This window comes from Anomaloglossus baeobatrachus, chromosome 2, assembly GCF_048569485.1.
Source record: "Anomaloglossus baeobatrachus isolate aAnoBae1 chromosome 2, aAnoBae1.hap1, whole genome shotgun sequence".
NCBI classification, from domain to species: Eukaryota; Metazoa; Chordata; class Amphibia; order Anura; family Aromobatidae; genus Anomaloglossus; species Anomaloglossus baeobatrachus.
The window spans coordinates 432,290,669-432,312,694 of NC_134354.1; the positions used below are offsets into that span (position 1 = coordinate 432,290,669).

The 22,026-nt window shown below is 40.1% G+C and overlaps 1 protein-coding gene across 4 annotated transcripts in view; it reads right to left on the bottom strand.

The window, feature by feature from the left end:
* BCAS3 (BCAS3 microtubule associated cell migration factor) overlaps positions 1 to 22,026 on the bottom strand; it is a 1,792,248-nt gene that overhangs the window by 322,773 nt on the left and 1,447,449 nt on the right. The gene's annotated exons all lie outside the window — the stretch shown is intronic.

Below are 22,026 nucleotides of genomic sequence, written 5' to 3' on the forward strand. Positions count from 1 at the left end.
TACTTTTAATTGGAATCTGTCACCAGATTTATTCTACCTAATCTAATAAGAGCATAATTTAAAGACAAAGATCCTAATTCCAGCAATGTGTCACTTACTTGGCTGCTTGGTGTAATTTTGATAAAAGCATTGTTTAATCAGCAGGAGAGTATCACTAGAGGACTAGTAAACTTGCTGTCATGTGGTCCAACCACACCCCACCACTGATTGGCAGCTTTTTGCCTATGCACAGTATATACAGAAAGATGCTAATCAGTGGTGTGGGCGGGGTTATACAGGGTTCAGAATTCAAAGAACTGTTAGATCTGCAGCAGATCTTTTTGACCAGCATAAATCTTGAGAAATTGAAAATAAAACACAATTGCACTCTACCTAAAGAAAAAAAATGATGATTTGCCTAATTTGACCCTATTTCAACTACTATACAAGAATGTAAATCATGTGTAGTAAGGAAGATTTTTCCTTCTTCAAGATTTGGCAAATAGCAACTGCTGCATGTGGGCTTAGATTATAGGTTGAACTCAATGGACTTTTGTTTTCTTTAAACCTTAAAACTATAAAAGAACCAATGGAATTATATATGCAGTTTAAAGAAGAATTGCTGCTAAAATACTGAAAAAACGTTTGTCAGAATATTCACTAACCGTGCTATTAAGCCACAATTGTGCAGAGCATTTACTGATTGTAAATTGTCATGTCTACGCAATTGGGAGCCATTAAAATAATTCTGGCACTAGCCTATCTTGGCAGAATACAAATCACCATCGGTTTTCCCTAAGTATCTTCGGGGTGAAGTAGCATTTATTAGTATAAAGGCCATTGCCTGATTGAACACAAGTATATAATATCTGTGGATTTATAAGTATAATTTTTCACACTGTTCTCCACTATTTTTTTACTATATAATATATTTATCAACAGGAAAGTCAAGAATGCAACTTCCACAAAGACTGTTTGATCTAGAGTCAATGCCATTCACCATAGCGGTGCAAACTGTACATTTAAAATGTGCCCAATATGGCAGGGTCTAAGGCGGGCATTACACGTTGCGACATCGCAACCGATATATCGTTGGGGTCACGTCGTTAGTGATGCACATCCAGCGCCGGTAGCGACTTCGCAACGTGTAAATTCTAGGTGCGACGATCAACGAGCACAAAAGCGTAAAAAAACGCTGTTCTGTGTCACGTCGTTCATTTCCATAATGTCGATACGATGTTGTTTGTCGTTCCTGCAGCACCACACATCGCTGTGTGTGAAACCGCAAGAAAGACAAACATCTCCTTACCTGCGTCCACCAGCAATGCGGAAGGAAGAAGGTGGGCGGGATGTTATGTCCCGCTCATCTCCGCCCTTCTGCTTCTATTGGCTGGCCGCTTAGTGACGTCGCGGTGACGTCGCTGTGACGCCGAACGCACCTCCCCCTTGAAGGAGGGATTGTTTGGCGGTCACAGCGATGTCGCCGACCAGGTATGTGCGTGTGAATCTGTAGTAGTGATAATGTTTGCTACGGCAGCAAGCACCAGATATCGCATGTACAACGGTGGCGTGTGCCATCGCGCTCGACATCGCTAGCAATTGCTAGCGATGTCGCAGCGTGTAAAGCCCGCCTAAGGCTTCCTGAGATTTTACAAAAGGGAAGGGTTTGCCCGAGAAAATTAAATAAGCCTATACTCACCTCCCATGCCGGAGCAGATCCAGTGATGTCTGAAATCACGTTCCCGGGGCCCATGTGACATTGTTTTGACACGCGAGCCCTGCCACCAATCAGTGCCGACTTCCTTCACCCCTCTTTCAAAAATTTGAGCAGGAAGTCAGCGCAGAGCTTACATCCTGCTCAAATGCAGGTGGAATTAAGGAAGCCATGCGCTAATTGGTCACGGGGCTCGCGTGTCAAAACAATGTCACATGGGCCCCGGGAACGTGATTTCAGACATCACTGGAACCACAGCTGCACCAGAGGTGAGCATAGCCTTATTTATTTTTACAGGGCTGAACAAGGGGAATGAGTAGAGGTTGGCAAAGGAGTAGACATCCCTTTTAAGGCACACAAAGTATAAAGTAGGTTTGACATAAAAAATTGGTCTAAAAGAAAGCCACTACCATAGTTCTGAAGATGCATTGAATTTATTATAGAGCATACAGATAAGTTTAAGAAATTTTTAAAATCTGGTTAATTTTCAGACTATTTGAATGAAGATTATTGCCCCATTTCATCAAAGTGTTTTTGCCAGAATTCTAGCGTAAAACACTTTTAAAAGTTGTAAACTTTTTGTACTACTCAAAAGTATGCAAAAATGTTGTGAGTTTTAGCGTTTTCACAACAGTCCTATAAAAAATTGGTTAACTATGGGTTGGTCAGGAAGGAGACCAGAAATGTATGCTAGTCCCTGACTGGAGTAACAACCCTGGTGGGGTGCATGCTAGTGGTAGCTGTACATAATTCATTAAGTGCCTCTTAATTAATTACAGCTTACTCCTACACATCCATCGTTAAAACTGCCATATAAAACACTAGTCTTAATACATTGAGACTAATGCCTATATGACAGACAGGATTAGTAAATCTTCCCCAGTCACTAAGTGAAAGTAAGAATCTCTATGATTTGACCAATCATCTCAAAAGTCTGAGACCGGAGACTGCACAATACACTAATAAAGTGCAGCTCTAACTGTTTCTCGTTTACAGGAAAGCCTGTTTCTTTTGCATGGAATAATCAGTGATAATTAGAAACAATTTCTATGCATTGGCTGTAGTTTATAGTACATTTTTATTAATAGCAGACATTTTAAAAAAAAAGCCTAATTCTGTCAACTGCAAGACATAACCTCAACCAAGTATCCAGCTGTTTGCCAAGGAAGGATAAGACATTCTGTATCCTTACTGGTGACCAAAAATGATGCTTAATGACAGCTTGGCTAAATATAAAAGAAGAATATTACTAAATTGCTCCTTGATTATTATTGCTGTTAACATTCCTCTTTTATTCCGTAACAAAATAAGTAAACATATTATTGCGCTGCATGGAGTTTAAACCTTGCTTTCATAAATCAAGGAGACATTTTCTGAATGGAATATTGCAGGAAGAGAAAATCTCTGAACATAAACATCTTAGTTTGCTCATGACTAATGAGGAATGAATAGCTATAAAAATTATTTGAAGGATATGTTTCTTTATTTTTGCATTGTGCATACAGAATTATACTATATCCATTTTTTAGCACTGTTTCATGAACATTGCTGTAACTTTTCTTGTACCCATCCACAAAAAAAATGGCTACCACAAAAAACATTTGTAGTGGACTACAGCTGACTCTACATGGCCAGATGTCTCACCTACAATGTCTGTATGACTGGCTTGGCCTCACAGTGGTGTGTCAGAACTATGAGAGACATAATAGTTTACATCCCTCAGACATTATCATCACAGGCATGTGCTAGAATCTCCCAACATGTTCTCTTGTTTTGTCAGATCCAGCAGAAATTCTGAGGCAGGTGTGGCCCAATAAACACAGCACATAATGGGTTTATCCCATTCATTTCCTCTGCAAAAAAATGATTTAAGCATCTGACTGATGAATATAGCTCCACCTGCTAAAAAGCTATCAACTGCTAAGCTGATAACTGTTCATTTTTAACCCAAATAATGATACATTGGCTTAATGGTGATATCCAGTACTTTTTTTTTTTTACAATAGGCCTAAGAACTAACAGGCACCTAAATGCTAACTACCTGCCTATCGTGTCTGGTGTCGTTCCTACCTTCGATACAGACCGCTCCCAGCTTTGATACAGCGGCTACCACTGACATGTTGACAAAGCGGGGGCTTCTTTTCTGCTCTGCTCTTATGACGTGGCGTGACTGCTGATACTATTTAGATTGACAGAGAGTTCCCTGCTACCTAACTGTGGGAAGTCACGCTCCACCAACTGAGCAGTCCGTAAGAAAAAGAGCTGCTCTGTTAATGTGGAGCAACTGAATCGCCAACAGGATTGGTGAATGACTGCTTTGTGCTAGCGCTGGGAACAACAGGCCTCTCTTAACGACTGAGAAGAAGTGAAGAATGGACCCAGAACCACAATCCAGTATATTAAAATATCAAAAATTTATTAGGTATTAAAAAATCCAATGGATCCAAAACTTGAGAGAACACGCATAATGACACCTTAAGTGTTTCGGACAAAAAGTAAAAACAAGTCCTTAATCATACCACCTATATTTAACCCCTCTCTGTCCTGTGACTATTATACTGTAGCAAATATGCTAAGTAATCGCCTATTCTAAGGCCATGTGCCCATGTTGAGTATTTGGTCAGTATTTTGCCTCAGCATTTGTAGCCAAAACCAGGAGTGGTAAAATCAGAGGGAAAGTTTAATAGAAACACCTCTGCATTTTAACCCATTCCTAGTATTGGCTTAGAAATACTGATGTAACATTCTGACCAAATACTGAACGTGGCCTAAGGATAAGTGATAACTTATTCATCTGTGGGGACAGATTGCTGGGACCTGCACCAATTGTGCAACGTTTATCCCCATTAAAGTGGAGCTCATGTCTGACTCGTCCCCTGATCCATTCATTCAATAAATGATCACCTACCCAACCTGTGGATCGGTGATCACTTATTTTCACCAAAGGACCCCCTTACTGCATCTACTGTAATTATACAGCAGATGTGCAGGAGCCGCCTGTGCATCCCAGTCAGTGCTCCACTATAACGGGGATAACAACTAACAGGTATTTGCATATCGCTGTAGGGTGGGCACTTGGACTCAATTCCTCTGGTGGGCCCCAGACACCCCAGTCCAACGCTGCCTGTCAGTGAGGTGTTTGATCATATGTTATAAAAAAAAAGTCTTGGACCACCCTTTTAACTAAAATTGCCCACAGATTTTAGGTAGCTGCTGGTCAAGTATTTGTTCTGTTGAATCTGCCCCACCTCCCGTACATATGTATTCTCTGCTGGAAATGCATGTGTTCTCAATGGGGAGCAGGAAGTAAACCATTGCTGCCATTATATCTCCCATGTCAAGAAATGGATTAGGCATGTTGACATTCAACATGCCCAATACTTCTTTTGCATACAAACACTGAAATTGACAGATTCATCTAACATGTATAGGCTTTCAATCGCTTCAGACCCAACATTGCTAATTTCCCCCCATCCTATGCTTTATGCCTACAACATAATAATCTAAAAATATATTCAAGATCAAAGTTAAAACACAAAAGCCATTTAGGTAGGTAAAAGAATGAAGTGTATGGTTTATTACCGCAACATCACAACAGAATATGTGCAAATTTCCCATGTCTACCAGATAAAAATGCCATACAACTCAAACACCCTCTATTCCCATACTTTAAAAAAAAAAAAGTATTTATGACTTTCTATTTTGGAAAGGAACATGTGCCTTTGGCCCTGATGTGCCTGACTCCCTCTTTTCTGGATCGCTAGGTTATGTGAAAATGTCTGTGCCAAGCTGGTCCATAGGAGTGGCAGCTCTCCCTTGGCTTGTCTGTGACATGATCCTGACGTACTGTGTGGTCAAGGAGCCGAGACCGGGAGAAGGGGGGGGCTGTATGAGGGCCAAGCCTTGCACTTCAGCTTCCTGACCTGGCAGACATTCAGAGAGACCCTGCTAAGTGCTATTTCCTAAATACACTAGCTTTTCATAACAATCTTACCACACTGCTTTCCTTTACAAGCTCTCTTAAAAGAGAACTGGACTCCTTCTGGTTAATCTACACAGACTGCATTTGGAAGCCATCAGAAACTGAACTCTAAACAAAACGTTATTAATGTGTAGTAATCTGCCCTCAATGTTCCAGATGAAAAGAAAATGTTTTATAGTTTTTAAGTATACCTTTTAATTGCCTTTTAAGAGTGCATATACGTTTAGTGCACAGTGTTATAAAACTGCAGAATCTGTTTCTTGATAACTGCTGAATGATCTCAGCTATTTTTATGAGTCTTTCTTTTTTTTCCCTGAAAGTACAATTATTGAAAAGCTCGTCTGCATGATTTCTGACCTGTGGCCGCCTAGCCTGTCCTCCATGCCTTATACACAGGAGGTTTTTACACTCTCCACTACAACAAATGTCTTCCTCCCAAAATGACTTCTTTAAACAGAAAGCTGGAAGCTTTTATTTATAGCAAACACAAAATACCCCTCTTTAAATTTTACAATAATTTGCTAAACATGTTATTATGGAAGGAATTAAGGTCATTTCTTAAACATAAATGCAGATGCCAGGTGCGAGCGGCACTGTATACGTGTATGTATACACAATCGCTTCCTTTTAAAAATGAAATATTACTCAGATGTTTAGAGTGTGAAGCCTGTGGTTAATCCTGAGCTGCCCGATTGAGGGAAGTTATATAGCTGTTTAACACTGAGCATACCAATCTTTTATGACTCCATCAGCTACTGTTAATATAATACTTTAAGAAATACCTCTCGCCAGACCCCCTACTCCATGATTCTCTTAAACCAATTACTATATAATGAAAGAGAACCGTCGAAAACAGAAACTAAAACAATTTTTAGTTATTGTACGAAGCTTCTGATTTTCTGTATATACGCCAATGTACATTTAAGTAGCTATATATATCATGGGTGGTACTTAAAGAGAATCTTTAAGCAGCTTTTTGCTATGTAATTTGAGTGCATTATTATGTAGTGGCAGAGGCCCTGATTCCAGGGATGTATAACTTACTGAGCTGCTTGGTGTAGTTTTGAAAGAATTCCTGTTTTCTTTTTTGTCAATGTAGTAGTGGTCAGAATGCTGAGCTCTGTATAACCCCGCCCACTAAACGAAAAAAGGAGGGAAGCCAGCACTGCTTATGAATGGCATGCAACAATGAAGAAATAAAAAGTGTAATATTCACAAATTCATTCCTACTGTAACAATTCAATGAGATTTTTTGCAAATGATTGATCAATGATTTTTCATATGGTCCTGTTCAAGTCATTATATGAGACCTTATGGTGCGATATTAATTTATAAAATAGTGTAGGGACCCCCCTATAGAGATTTGCCGTGACGGAGCAGGGGGGCTCAAATCATTGATCAATAATTTGCAAAAAATCTCATTGAATTGTTACAGTAGGAATGAATTTGTGAATTTTACACTTTTTATCTTTTTATTGTTGCATGCCATTCATGAGCAGTGCTGGCTCCCCTCTTCTTTGCGATAACCCCGCCCACACCACTGATTGGCAGCTTCCTGTGCACACTGTAAAGTGTCAGCAGTGGTGTGGGTGGAGTTAAATAGATAAGCCTGACTGGCCCGCACATGAAACATAGTCCGCTAGTGCTTATCTTGAAAATACAGCACACAGCCTTATAAGTGGAAAATCCCTGTAATCAGGCTCTCTTGCCTTATATTATGCTGCTCACAGATTAAATAGGAAAACCTGCTGACAGATTCCCTTTAAAGGGGTTGGCTATTACTTTTCTATTAACAAATGTTAGCAATAAGTCTGGGTACAAAAACAGATAATATCCTTAATTATAGGACTAATATACAGTATATGGTTCTGCCCCATAAATGTTCACTGAATGATATAATAAAATTATGTAAATAAACCAGTAATAAAGATACTTTAAAAAAAATATATATTTATTAAAAATGTACATAATAGGTATGTATATCAATTAGCCATTAAATGTCACCATCAGCAAAATTGGGGATTAAATACAGGAGAACGCACAGCACCAAAACGCACATTAGGGAACTGGTACCACGTTCCAACAGGGGTAAATTACTATTTATTACATGCATTCTGGTATTTCTCTGTATTTTCTACTAGATGATGTAATTCTCTTATATTTAATACTATAATTGTGACGTTCCCTCAGGATGATCATTTATCATATTTAATCCCCAATTGTTTTCTGTGTGGTGCCATTTATTGGCTAATCGATATACATACCTATTATGTAATTTTTCAATAAATAAATATATACTGTATATATATATATATATATATATATATATATACAGTCCAGTCCAGATTCTGGACCGTGAAGAAGGCGGATTTTACCGCTGAAACGCGTAGTCCTATCTGCGCTACTTTCCTGCGATAATGCTGTTCTGAATTGCTTGGACCATTATATTTTAATGAATTTATGAATAAAAAGAAAGAAAAATTTTTTTTAACAGCATCCTGGATTGCTCACGTTTTTGCTGGACTCTGCCTTGTCGTTGTTCACATTTGTATGGATGGACTCCTACGTCCTGATCCGGGCACAACGGAGTTAACCAGGTCAGCTGAGGTTCCAGGTGATTCACAGGAGTGAGCTGGTCTACATTGTTGGACTTATATACTGTATATATATATATATATATATTTTTATTTTTTTTTGTAAAGTATCTTTATTTCTGGTTTGCACTATTTTTTATATGATTCCCAATATTATTTTATTGATGGCCTATAACTACTAAGATATTACAAAGCTTCTGTGTTCCAGCAGCATCCAAGAACATCTGACCACCAGTAAAGTCGGTAACAGCTAATCGGCAGGGGTGCTGAGTGTGGTACCCCAGCAATTCATTTTTCTTCTTTTTCCTCTTTCTATTTACTTGTTTTGTTTGAGAAGTTGATATGATTTAAAAAAAGCAACTCAGACATTTTAATTTTATTTTTTCATTTTGGTGTTCACCATATGGGATAAATATTTTTTCATTGTAGAAGTTCGAACAATTGCAGCTAATTTTTTCATATTTTGATTTTTTTGTATGTAGTTGTGCTTCACGGGAAAAGTGACATAGCAGGCACAGTAGCCTTTAGTAAACCCCATGATAACCCATCAGCAGCCCAAGATCGCATTGATGGGGGAGCAAGATGTACGTCAGATTTGCATCCCTATTCCTAACCTCCTAACAGCCATTGTCACAATTAACAGTGACATATAAGAGGTTAAACTATTGCAATGAGATCTAGCAGGCTCAAATTTTTAAGCCTACTCCACACAGTAAGTGTGCACATCACAAAATATTTATAGCAGATGTTGACAAGAGGTTAAAATTTGTTAAAAACTTTACATAAAATGCATTGTATAGTATAAAGTCTGCTCAATCTTCAACCCTACTCCCCCCAATTCATTGCACTGGCCCCATCAAAGTGGCAGGTGATCCCACAATGAGCTCATGCTTTGACACAATAGTAGGCCCCAAAAATTTGGAGCTGACTTTGGAACCATTTATGTGTTATCAGTGCTGGATGTTTTATCTCTTACTATCTTAAAATTTTTAGTAGCTTTCTCCATGTTATACTCTTTGTTTTTCTTCCAGTGTACTCTTTAGTAGAAATTAGAGGATCACTTTGCACAACTCCAGTCCACATTCCAGGTCAGTAGTCTCTGGCCTAGGATAGGAGCTTCCTGACCTTTTGGGATCCTTTGTGATTTGCTGGGCTGGCGCATAGCACCTGTGCGCAGCACATCATAGAGATGACATCACACAAGGCGAGCAAATCAAATGCTGCATTGAGAAACTCAGAAGGTTAGGCCAGAGTCACACTTGCGAGTACCTCGCGTGTAACTCGCGCGAGTCTCTCATTGCATCACCCGGCACAGCCGCACACTCACCGGACAGGAGCGTCTCAGCTGCATAGAGATACATGCAACCTACCCGCTCCTGTCAGGAGAGTGTGCGGCCATGCCGGGTGATGCAATGAGAGACTCGCGCGAGTTACACGCGAGGCACTCGCAAGTGTGACTCCGGCCTTAGGGAATTTGTGCACCTCCTGACTACAGCCAAAGACTACTGGACTGGACAGTGGACTGGGGATCTATGAAGCAATCTAATCATCTGTATTCCTTAGTTGTTTTTAATCTGGATCCTAAAGACTTTATTTCTTGGAAATTTTAAATATTATATAAATGATCCTAATAAATGTGAGCCATTCATGTTGCTAAAGACATTACCATTTTGAGTAACAGAATATATTACCATTTTTTGTTAAAAAACACGATGGAAATCTTGGCCCGTAGCATGTTTAGGAACATGTTTATGTACATAACTCGGAAGCAACTTTGTTAATTGATAAAAGACTCTGTTCTGTTGTGAGACACCCACGTAAGTTCTACTTCTCACAGCAAAACCATAGATCACACATAAAAAATGCAGTGGTGACATTTAGCCAGCTCTTCTACAAAGAATGCCTCTCAAAAACCAGCATCCATTTTAATATCTGGAAAATGTTTGAGGCACTCATCATATTAACAGTCATTCTTTGTCAGGTCTAGTTAACAGTTTTTCTCGTTAACATGTATGAATGAAACAAATTACTTGTTCACTGCTATAACATGAATATGACAATTCATCAACAGCAGGGGACTGAAACTCGGCTGGGTATACGGGCCGCACATAGAAAAAAATTGAATTTGGAGGACCAAATTTTTTGCAAAAGACAAAGTGACATTTTTTGGTCATAACATATTTTTTTCTGCACATTTTTGGCTTATTTATTTTTTTTAAATAGCATTCATTGTATTGGTTTTGGTACACTTTTACACCTTGGGTTGTTTTAAATGTGGTAAAAATAAACATGCACTTTTTTTTGCTTACTTTAATTTATATAAAACACAACATTTTTAGTTGCAAAGTATGCTTTATTTAGATTTTTTTTTTACATTTTCTTTTCCCCTTATTGGCCAGATACACTAATATTGTCTTACAATTAGCCCCGTACCCCGTATACTGTAGTAAATCTGGCCAACATTTTGTAGTAATGTACCCCATCATGGTCCCTATCCTGTTGTAATGTCCCCCATCCTTGTCTATATCTTGTAGATATGTCCCCCATCCTTCTCCCCTTCTTGTAGTAATGTCATCATCCTGGTTCCCTTCTTGTAGTAATGTGGCCCATCCTGGTCCTCACCTTGTAGTAATGTCCTCATCCTGGTCATCTTCTTGCAGTAATGTGCCTCACTGTGGTCCTCATCTTGTAGTATTGTCCTCCATCCTAGTCCCCATCTTGTAGTAATATTCCCATCCAGGTCTTATTGTAGTAATGTTTCCATCCTGGTCTTTATCTTGTAGTGATATGCCAATCTGTGTCCTCTTCTTGAAGTAATGTCACCATCCTGGATCCCTTCATATGGTAATGAGCACCATCCTGGTCCTCACCTTATAGTAATGCGCCACCCTGGTCCTTTCTTGTACTAATGTGATCATCTTGGTCCTCATCTTGAAATAATGCCCCATCCTCGTCCCCTCCTTGTAGTAAAGTGCCCATCCTGATTATCATCTTGCAGTAATATCCAATCCTTTTCCCCATCTTGTAGTAATTACATATTATGGTCTCCATCTTGTAGATGCCCATCCTGTACCGCAAAAGGGCCGTCAAAAAAACTCCTCCCGGAAAAAGCAGTCGCTGTACCATGAAACAGCCGTCAAAAAACAAGCCCCATTTAACTAATAGCGGTATTGACACTGGTCACTTTACTGGATTATACCTTATGTATACCGGGACTTTAGTTCTATCCCATTGCACATTACATTCCCAGTAGTAAGTTAATGGCTTCTAAAGATACCCCTATCCCTTGTTGTGCTTTAACTTACTATACTATCTATTTGGTATATATATTTTCTGTTTTTAATTATTCCATCTTTTGGGAGGTGTGATTTTTTTAATCACCTGTTATTGCATTTTATTGTGCTGACCGCCAAAAATCGTAATTTTGGCATTTTGATTTTTTTTTCTCGCTTCTCTCTTTACCGATCAGATTAATTTATTTTATATTTTTATAGATCAGACATTTCTGAATGCGGTGATACCAAATATGTGTTTTTTTAATAGCTTTATTTTCAACGGGGTAAAAGGGGGTGATTTGAACCTTTTTCGTTTTCTTTTTTCATATTTTTGAAAACTTTTTTTTACACTTTTTATTAATTTTATCAGTCAAGTCGGACTTTATGCCTGCACTGTCTGATCTCTTCTGCTGTTCATCAGAGCAATGCTTCAGTATCCCTCTGAACTGCAGAAATGCTGTTCTCCTGCGCTCTACAGGTATTCATAGGAACTTCATCATGACAGCGATAAGAGTGATCAGCTCCTCCGTGATTGCGTCAAAGGCCTGCCAGTAGATGTAGGGAATGGCGCAATCGTCACCGGCGTGTGTTACATTGCGCTGTCAGAGTTTGACAGCACAATCTAACTGTTAACATGTGTTAGCTGCACGTCGGCTGATCAGATCAGCCAACATGGGCAGGAAAAAATGCGTAAGCATGCATTAAAAGGACAGACACAGCTTTGGACGTACCAAGGTCGTGAAGGGATTAAATAAAAGTATCACCCAATTGTAAGAGTCACATATGCAAACAAAAAAAAGTCCATGACCGCTCTGACCCAGCAGAGATTGGTGCCAGGGAGAACAGGCAGGTATTTAGCAACTTCCCGCCTGTAAGTTCTTAGCCCTCTAGAGAAAAATCAGCAAAGTCCTGAATAATCCCTTTAAGAAGAACCATTAATTGCCCTAGGTTAAGATTTTTTTAAAAATTTACAGAAATAAGATAAGCAATTATTATTATATTTACAATTGAATTATTCATAAGTTAAATAGATTGATCCATTCTCTTTTTAAAACTTTTTACTAGGTTCTTTATGTTAGCAATTTAAAATGGTGATGGGAATTCCGGAAGCATCTTGCGATACAAAATCTATGGCAACGTGGTAAGGTTTATTGCCCTGCGTGTCAGTTCACCATGTTTTTTCTTTCGCCCAGAGCTCCAAAAACACACGGGCAGTCTAATTGGCTTCCTAGGAAATTGGCCCTGGATGGTGTGTATATATGTGCATACTTGTGGGTTTGTGGTAGGGAAATGATTCTGTAAGCTCCTCTAAGACAAGAGACCTATGTGAATGAGTTCAGTCTTTGAACAACACTGTGTATTATGTCAGCATTATATAGTAAAATAATAATATTGAGTCATGTTGCAAAGTTCCTCCCCTAGGAATGTTCAAATAGGGTCAATATTAGAAATATTTCAATATGAATAGATTAAAGGTGTTGTCCGGTGAAAACAATTTATCACCCATTCAGAGGATAGGTGATAATATGTTGATTGGCTGAGATTTATGTGGTTAGGATCTGCACTGTTCAGCAGAAAGGGGCACTATTATCCCCATTATAATGGAGCAGCAGTGCACATGCTCAGCTTCCATTCTATTCGATCCCAATGGAATTGCCAAGTCCTGAACTTGGCTCTTTCTGGCAGCCCCACAGAGAATAAATGAAGCAGCAGTTGGACATCTGATTTGCAGCTCCAATTTATAATGGGAATAAAGGTTCCCTTGTAATAGGACCCCCACTAATCAGCACGTTATCTATCTTGTAAATTGGTGATACATTTTTGCAAGCCAACCCCTTTATGATTACCCTTTGACATTTTTTAAATTTTTTTTTATGACACTTAAGGCCCCATTACACGCAACCACATATCTAACGATATATCGCCGGGGTCACGAATTCCGTGACGCATAGCCGGCATCGTTAGCGATGTTGTTGCGTGTGACACCAACGAGTGACCATTAATGATGGAAAATACTCACCAAATAGTCCATCGTTGACACGTCGTTCATTTTCAAAAAATCTTTGATTGTTGAGGTCGCAGGTTGTTCCTCGTTCCCGAGGCAGCACACATCGCTACATGTGACACTACGGGAACGACGAACTACAGCTTACCTGCGGCCGCCGGCAATGAGGAAGGAAGGAGGTGGGCGGGATGGTACGGCCGCTCATGTCCGCCCCTCCGCTTCTATTGGGCGGCCGCTTAGCGACGCCGCATGAACCGCCCCCTTAGAAAGGAGGCGGTTCGCTGGCCACAGCAACGTCGCTAGGCAGGTAAGTCCCGTATGACGGCTCCGAACGATATTGTGCGCCACGGGCAGCGATTTGCCTGTAACGCACAAACGACGGGGGCGGGTACGCTCGATAGCGATATCGCTGTGTGTGACGGGGCCTTAGCTCTGTCAAAGATCATTTCTACTAGAATCAGAAACTCATCATTGCCTATAAATAACAGACTTTGGTTTTCGTTCTCTTCCTTCAAGTTTTCCTAAAATTTTTCATTTCAATTCTTTAGCCTTTTTAGTTAACTTGTAGTGGCTGTACCCTAGAGTCACATCTGGATCTTATAATGTTGTGTGTGGGAGGGAAAAAATCATTAAAGAGGGATACCCCCTGTCATGATGACTATGCTATGGGATAGGGGAAACCTGGGCTCCTAATCTGTCTCTCAAGCTAGGGGGACCCTATGCTATCCCTAATCTTTGAAATACTCCCAATGGTGGTAGATGTCTAAGTTTCCTTCCTGGCCCTGCTCCTGACCAGTCCTGATCTGATTCTCCATCCTTCTCCGCCCAGGAAGGGACGGGGCAGAATCATGATGAAATTCACAGATAAATATAGACAAGGGAAAACCAAAACTCTGTCAAACAGCATGCACACACACAGGATAAGACAATAAGAAGTTCAGGAGGAAAACAAGAGCAGGAAGGAAGCAACAAAACAACAGGGATAAACTCCACAGCTGCACCAAGCAATAAGAACAACTTTCACCAAACAGTTTGGGACACCACACTTCCCAGACCAACGTAGAACAAACTATAGCTGGCATGAGTGGAAGAATTCAACCAACATAAATAGGAGATGAGCAGATGTGATAGGCTTCACCACATGTGATCAAAGAAGAAAGCAGACCAGCAGAGATTAACTGTTGCTAGCTTGCCTATGAATCAGCACACAGCAGGTTGATGCCCGAGTCTGCCTGTGTTGATCCCAGACACCAAAGAAACTATTGGGTTGAGTGTCAGAATCTGCAATCTGAACAGAGGCTGATGCTGGCATGTCAGTCGGCGAACTTTGAGCACAACTCTGTGTGACACCCCCACCCTGTAAAACCACTCAGATAAAATGATCAGCATAACATCAAAGTGATTTTACCCCATATAAGGGCTTGTTGTTTTTTTTATGAATTGTGCTTTTGAATGAAACCATTCATTTTACCATATAGTATACTTGAAAATGGGAAAACCCCTTGTGCTGTAAAAGTATTGCACCTTACAGTGACCTACATTCCTTTTCTGACATGATAGTACATTACAGGATGGGAAGGCATAAAACTGCCAACTATTGACATATACATTTGTTTCTTACAATCTTTTTGAGATGTAATGGTATCATGTCATAAGGATTGTGTGGATCTTTACTGACAAATACAGTAATATCACTACATATACAATAATAATGGCCACTATGCAAACTAAGTAGACTATAGAAATTGGGATATGAGGGGGTATGAATCTAAACAAGGTCTCCGTGATAACACAAAATCTGACAAAAAAAAGAGAAAATAAATATAGAATTTCTCTCCAGGCTTAAGGTTTGGAACTTTAAAAGAAAATGTGTCATCAGAAAATGACCTATTGTTTAAATCAGATTTTGTTTAGACTTGAAAGAAGACAAATTTAGGCTACTTCAGACTCGTACTTCCTGTCTTTTCAGGAAGAGTTTTCAGCAGTCTCATTATCATAACAGTCACTCAGTGATGTCACAGCTGATGAGACTGCTCATCCCTTCACAGTGACCCTTGGACATGTTTATTAGATGCTTCAATACAAAAGATAGGGTCTGAATTATTCTATTTCTACTAATGTACATGTGTATTTCCTGAAATAACAGGAAGCATGAGTTTAGAATAACTAATGTTAAAATTACAAGATTTCTTCTTTTTAATTTTAATAAAGATTGTGATATGGGGGAAAAAACATTACCAAAATAAAAACAAAAACCAAAATAGCCTGATTTAAGCTATTTAAGTAATTTTTTGCAAACACATTCCCTTTAAGTGCTCATACGCCAGCATAGCAACCAACTAGGTGTTCTCAGCCAAGTCATCTGAAGAACACTTATGGCCACTTTTATGCTCATTTTACAGGAACAAATTATAGATTTTCCTTCCAGAGTGGACTGTCAATATTTTCTTTTACATTTGCCATTTTTTATCATCTAATTAATAGTATAGCTGCAATACAACGTAAATACTTTATACAATTTTACTGAATATGATTATTGACTTCAGTCAAACTGTAAAAATCATTGCAGTATTCTTCTTAGTTTGTGAGATTTGTAAATTTAAAAAAATTTATACCGCAGAAAAAAAAAGGATGGACAGGCAACTTAATTCCGAAAGTTATTTATGGTGTAAAATGCAAACTTAAAATAAATGGCAAAAATGTACAAAAAAATAGAAGTGGAAAAAAAACAGTGTCAAGAATTTGTGTTCTTCCTAAAAAATTTTTCCAGCATTAGTAAAAAAATAAATAAATCTTTTAGCTATATGGAATCTAAGTAAGGCTTGACGAGCGACAAAAAAAATTGAACTGGACTTTATCCAGAATATACATCCCGCAAATTTATCACTGATATACCTCCCTGGGATGACTCGGTCACAGGATATAAACACATGTATAATACTAATGTATATATTTATACCATAACTTGGTGGATGACAAATGTGCATGATCAAATTCGTTCCTAATACATAAGAACTTATACATTCATCTTGCATGCACAAAGGTCAGGCAACCGTTTATGAGAGCAGTGAGAAGATAAACATGCTACTTTTGCCGGGAAGCTGAGCTGTAATGCTCCCAATTTTTCTTCTCTGCTTTGTCCGACTGAATGGCTGATGGTAGCAACTTTAGACGTCTGATCATAAACTTGCTACCTGATGCACGGGAATCTCTCCAGACTTGTATATATGACCGTGGAGACTTGTGTACTGAAGGCAGCGTACTAAAATGAAAACACTAGGAGGTATATGTCAAGACATAGACAGATAACATATACCGATTTTAGTACCCTGAAACCTTAGAAAAGATGATGATGGTGATATAACACTTCTAGAGGGTATTGTGTAGTGCTGAAAATCCAGACTCTTAAAAAACATGGGTCATTCTAATAGTCAGAATCTGCCATTTGATGCAAATAAACAGAATATCAGTTGCCATTTTATTGCCTGTTTATGCACTTATTTCTTAAAAACTTTACATGCAGTTTTGAACATAAATTTCTGGACAGTTCATAATAACAGGAAACTTTTCCCAGAATACATAAAAGCTGCTTGTACTTGAACTCAGTGGTATAACTTGAAGCTCTGGGGTCCAAATCTCCTACAGGGTCTTTAATATTATATTTCTACTCTTATAGGCCAAAGGGACTATGTGATCTCCCCCTAGGCTCCAGGGCCCTGGTGTGGCTGCAGCCCATCCAACCACTTTGTCTGTGAGTAAAGGCCGCTTTACACGTATCAATTTATAGTGCATTCGCATGTGCGATCGCACCCGCCCCCATCGTTTGTGCGATACGAGCTATTTGTTGCCCGTGTCACACAAAGTCCTGTCACATGCACTTACCTCCCGAACGACCTCGCTGTGGGCGGCGAATATCCTCTTCCTGAAGGGGGAGGGACGTTCGGCGTCACAGCAACGTCACACAGCGGCCGCCCAATAGAAGCGGAGGGGCGGAGATGAGTGGGACGTAACATCCTGCCCACCTCCTTCCTTCCGCATTGCCGGCGGCTGCAGGTAAGCTGCAGTTCATCGTTCCCAGGGTGTCACACGGAGTGATGTGTTCTGCCTCGGGAACAATGAACAATTGGCGCGCAGAAGGACTTTCGATTTTTTGAAAATGAACGACGTGTCAACGAGCAACGATAAGGTGAGTATTTTTGCTCGTTCACAGTCACTCGTAGCTGTCACACGCTACAATATCTCTAACGATGCCGGATGTGCATCACTAACGACGGGACCCCGGGACAACGACGACATATCGTTTGATATATCGTAGCGTGTAAAGCGGCCTTAAGTCATTGTGATGGTAATTATCATCATTTTACAGCTCAGAGTAATAACAATTCATGAGGTTATATTAGTATAATGGGCTATAGACACATACACTACAGTTCCAACGTTTGGGTCCAATAGGGGACAATTTTTTTTTTTCTTTTCCATGAAAAATCATACTTTTATTTATCAAATGAGTTGCATAATGAATAGATAATATAGTCCAGACATTGACTAGGTTAGAAATAATGATTTTTACTTGAAATAATAATTTTATCCTTCAAACTTTGCTTTCGTCAAAGAATGCTCCCTTTGCAGCATTTCCAGCTTTGCAGACCTTTGTCATTCTAGCTGTTAATTACTGAGGTAATCTGGAGATATTTCACCCCATGCTTCCCTCCTCTCACATGTTGGATTGGCTTGATGGGCAGTTTTTGCATACCATACAGTCAAGCTGATCCCACAACAGCTCAATAGGGTTGAGATCTGGTGACTGGGCTGACTCTATTACAGATAGAATACCAGCTGCCTCCTTCTTCCCTAAATAGTTCATGTATAATTTGGAGATGTGCTTTGGGTCATTGTCCTGTTGTAGGATGAAATTGGCTCCAATCAAGCGCTGTCCACAGGGTAAGGCATGGCGTTGCAAAATGGAGTGATAGCCTTCCTTATTCAAAATCCCTTTTACCTTGTACATGTCACGACCTCGCCGCCAGCGGTTCCAGGGAGGCGGCGAGTGTCCAAGAGCAGAATGGACTCATTGGACCACAAGTGGAACTCGGGCCTACCCTATAGCAAATGGAGGGGCTTGACTAAACGCCCACCGCGAGGCAGGACGCCAGGTGGCACTCCCAGGGCAGGCGACCGGGACTGTGGCAGCTGAGTGGGCCATGGTGACAGCCAGACTGGGGAAGCAGAACACAGAGCAGGGCCCTGAACAGGAACGAGCAAGGTAAGCACTAGCAGACATCAGGCACGAGACACAAGGAGTAGGACATCAGGCATGGGTCCACAGGCATAGGTCATGGACATCGGGTCAGGCTACAGACATCGGACATAAGTCATCAAACACCGGACATTGGGTAAGGCTCCAGACATCGAGCAGAGGTCATCAGACACCGGACATGGGGTACAGCAAGCACGGACCGCAACAGGGCACTGCAAGCACGGGCATGGACCACAGCAGAGTGATGTCGGCACAGCAGGTACATCCAGACTTTAGGTTATATAAAAGACGACTTTATTCACAGGACATGAAAGGTCTTCAGATACATCACACGGCAGGATATCAGGGTACATCATATGCCAGGAACACAAATACAGGACACGGGACGAGGCTGGAATCCAGGGGGTTAGCCAGTATACTGGACTCAGGATCAGATTACCCCAGCCCTTCAAGAACACATACAAAAACATAAACAAAATTATATGAAATGCTCTCCGCCTCCTATCAGGGAGAGGAGCCTTAAAAAGCTGGTGCCTCCCAGCAATAGGCTGGGGACACCTTAGCAAGATGCGCATATCTCCCTATAAAAGATGAGGAAGTGTGCGCATGCAGCCCCTAGGCTGGAGAGCAGGAACCCCACACAACATGTGCAGAGTCTGCAGCCTAGGTGGAAGCAGAGCCGACCATCACGTGGGCATCCACTGGCAAACACAGCCGGGGACTGCACTTATACATGGCTGCAGAGAAGAGGGACGCAGGTATACTGCACAAGGTACAGAGGGACGCCGGCATCCTTAGTATGCCGACATGACAGTACAAATCTCCCACTTTACCAGCACCAAAGCAATCCCAGACCATCACATAACCTCCACCATGCTTGACAGATGGCCTCAGGCACTCTTCCAGCATCTTTTCAGTTGTTCTGCATCTCACAAATATTTTTCTGTTTGATCCAGACACCTCAAACTTTGATTCATCTGCCCATAACACTTTTTTCCAATCTTCCTCTGTCCAAGGTCTGTGTTCTTTTGCCCATATTAATCTTTTCCTTTTATTAGCCAGTCTCAGATATGGCTTTTTCTTTGCCACCCTGCCCCTCTGAAGGCCAGCATCCCGGAGTCGCCTCTTCACTGTAGATGTTGACACTGGTGTTTTGCGGGTACTATTTAAAGAAGCTGCCAGTTAAGGACCTGTGAGGCATCGATTTCTCAATCTAGAGACTCTAATGTACTTGTCGTGTTGCTCAGTTGTGCAGCGGGGCCTCCCACTTCACTTTCTACTCTAGTTAGAACATGTGTGTGTGTACAGACCATTGTAGGAAATCTTCAGTTTCTTGGCAATTTCTCGCATGGAATATCCTTCATTTCTAAGAACAAGAATAGACTGTCGAGTTTCACATGAAAGATCTCTTTTTCTGGCCATTTTGAGAGTTTAATAGAACCAGCAAATGTAATGCTCCATATTCTCAACTAGCTCAAAGGAAGGTCAGTTTTATAGCTTCTCTAATCAGCAAAACTGTTTTAGCTGTGCTAACATACTTGCACAAGGATTTTCAAGGGATTTCTAAACATCCATTAGCCTTCTAACACAGTTAGCAAACACAATATACCATTATAAACACTAGAATGGTGGTTGTTGGAATGGGCCTCTATACACCTATGTACATATTGCATTCAAAACCAGACGTTTGCAGCTAGACTAGTCATTTACCACATTAACAATGTATAGAGTGTATTTCTGTTTAATTTAATGTTAGCTTGATTGAAAAAAAAAAAAAGTGCTTTTCTTTCAAAAATAAGGAAATATCTAAGTGACCCCAAACTTTTGAACTGTAGTGTATAAACATGCAACTTTTGTTTTTTTATCATTCAATATGGCTTTCCATAGTGAAACAATGCCTATGTGGGAAGGTGCAGCTGTGCTGGGGGAGAAAATGGTCAGACGGATGGAGGAGCTTTTAAACTAGGATCGGGGGGAAGGGAGGGTAGTGGAGCAAATAAGGGGATAGATAGAGCAGATAGAGACAGAGAGACGGTAGGGGTCAATGAAGGATTAGGGGGGGATGGGACATACAAGGAACATAGGGAGGCTAGGAGTAATAAAGGTGTTAATAGGATTAAATGTCTACTGGCAAATGCAAGAAGTCTTGCAAACAAAATGAATGAATTGGAGACTCTTATGTCAACCATGGATTATGATGTGGTGGGCATTACGGAAACCTGGCTGGATGAAAGCCATGACTGGGTGACAAACATACAGGGTTATAGTACATTTAGGAAGGACAGGAAAGGCTAAAAAGGTGGTGGGGTGTGTATATTTATTAAATCTAACCTAAAACCTGTGTTGTATGATGACATTGAGGGGAACAGCAACAATGTAGAGTCAGTATGGGTAAATGTACATGGGGAGGGGAATAATGGAAAAATGCTAATTGGAGTTTGCTATAAGCCTCCTAACATACCTGAACAAATAGAGGGTGAAATGCTGGAACAAATTGAAAAGGCAGCTAATAATAATAATCGGGTTCTTATTATGGGGGATTTCAACTATCCAGACATTCAGTGGGACATAGAATCTTCTGGTTCTGCTAAAAGCTGTAAGTTCCTATTTACCATTCAAGACCATTTCCTCTCTCAGATGGTAGGTGAACCGACCAGGGGAGATAATTTGCTAGATCTGGTCCTGTCAAATAGACCGGATACAATTTCAGATCTACAGGTCCGGGAGCACTTGGGCACCAGCGATCATAATATGGTAAGCTTCAACATAATATTCAATAGAACATTTCAAAGGGGGAATGCTAAAACCTGGAATTTTAGGAAAGCTGATTTCAACAAATTAAGGGAAGAGCTTAAATGTGTAGATTGGGACAAAGTCAAGGTAACTGGGGATACCGAACATAAATGGGGTAAGTTTAAGGATATACTACTAGAGTCCTGTAAAAAACGTATACCCTCTGGTAATAAAATGTCCAGGAATAAAAAGAAACCACTATGGATAAATAAGACTGTACAAAGTATAATAAAACAAAAACATAGGGCATTTAAAATCTTAAAGGCTGAGAATACAGAAATAGCATTTCAGGAGTATAAAGATATCAATAGGAAATGTAAAAAAGAAATCAAACAAGCAAAATTAGCTACTGAAACAAAAATCGCCAATGACATTAAAATAAATCCCAAAATCTTTTATAAATACATTAATGCCAAAAGGAAAACAA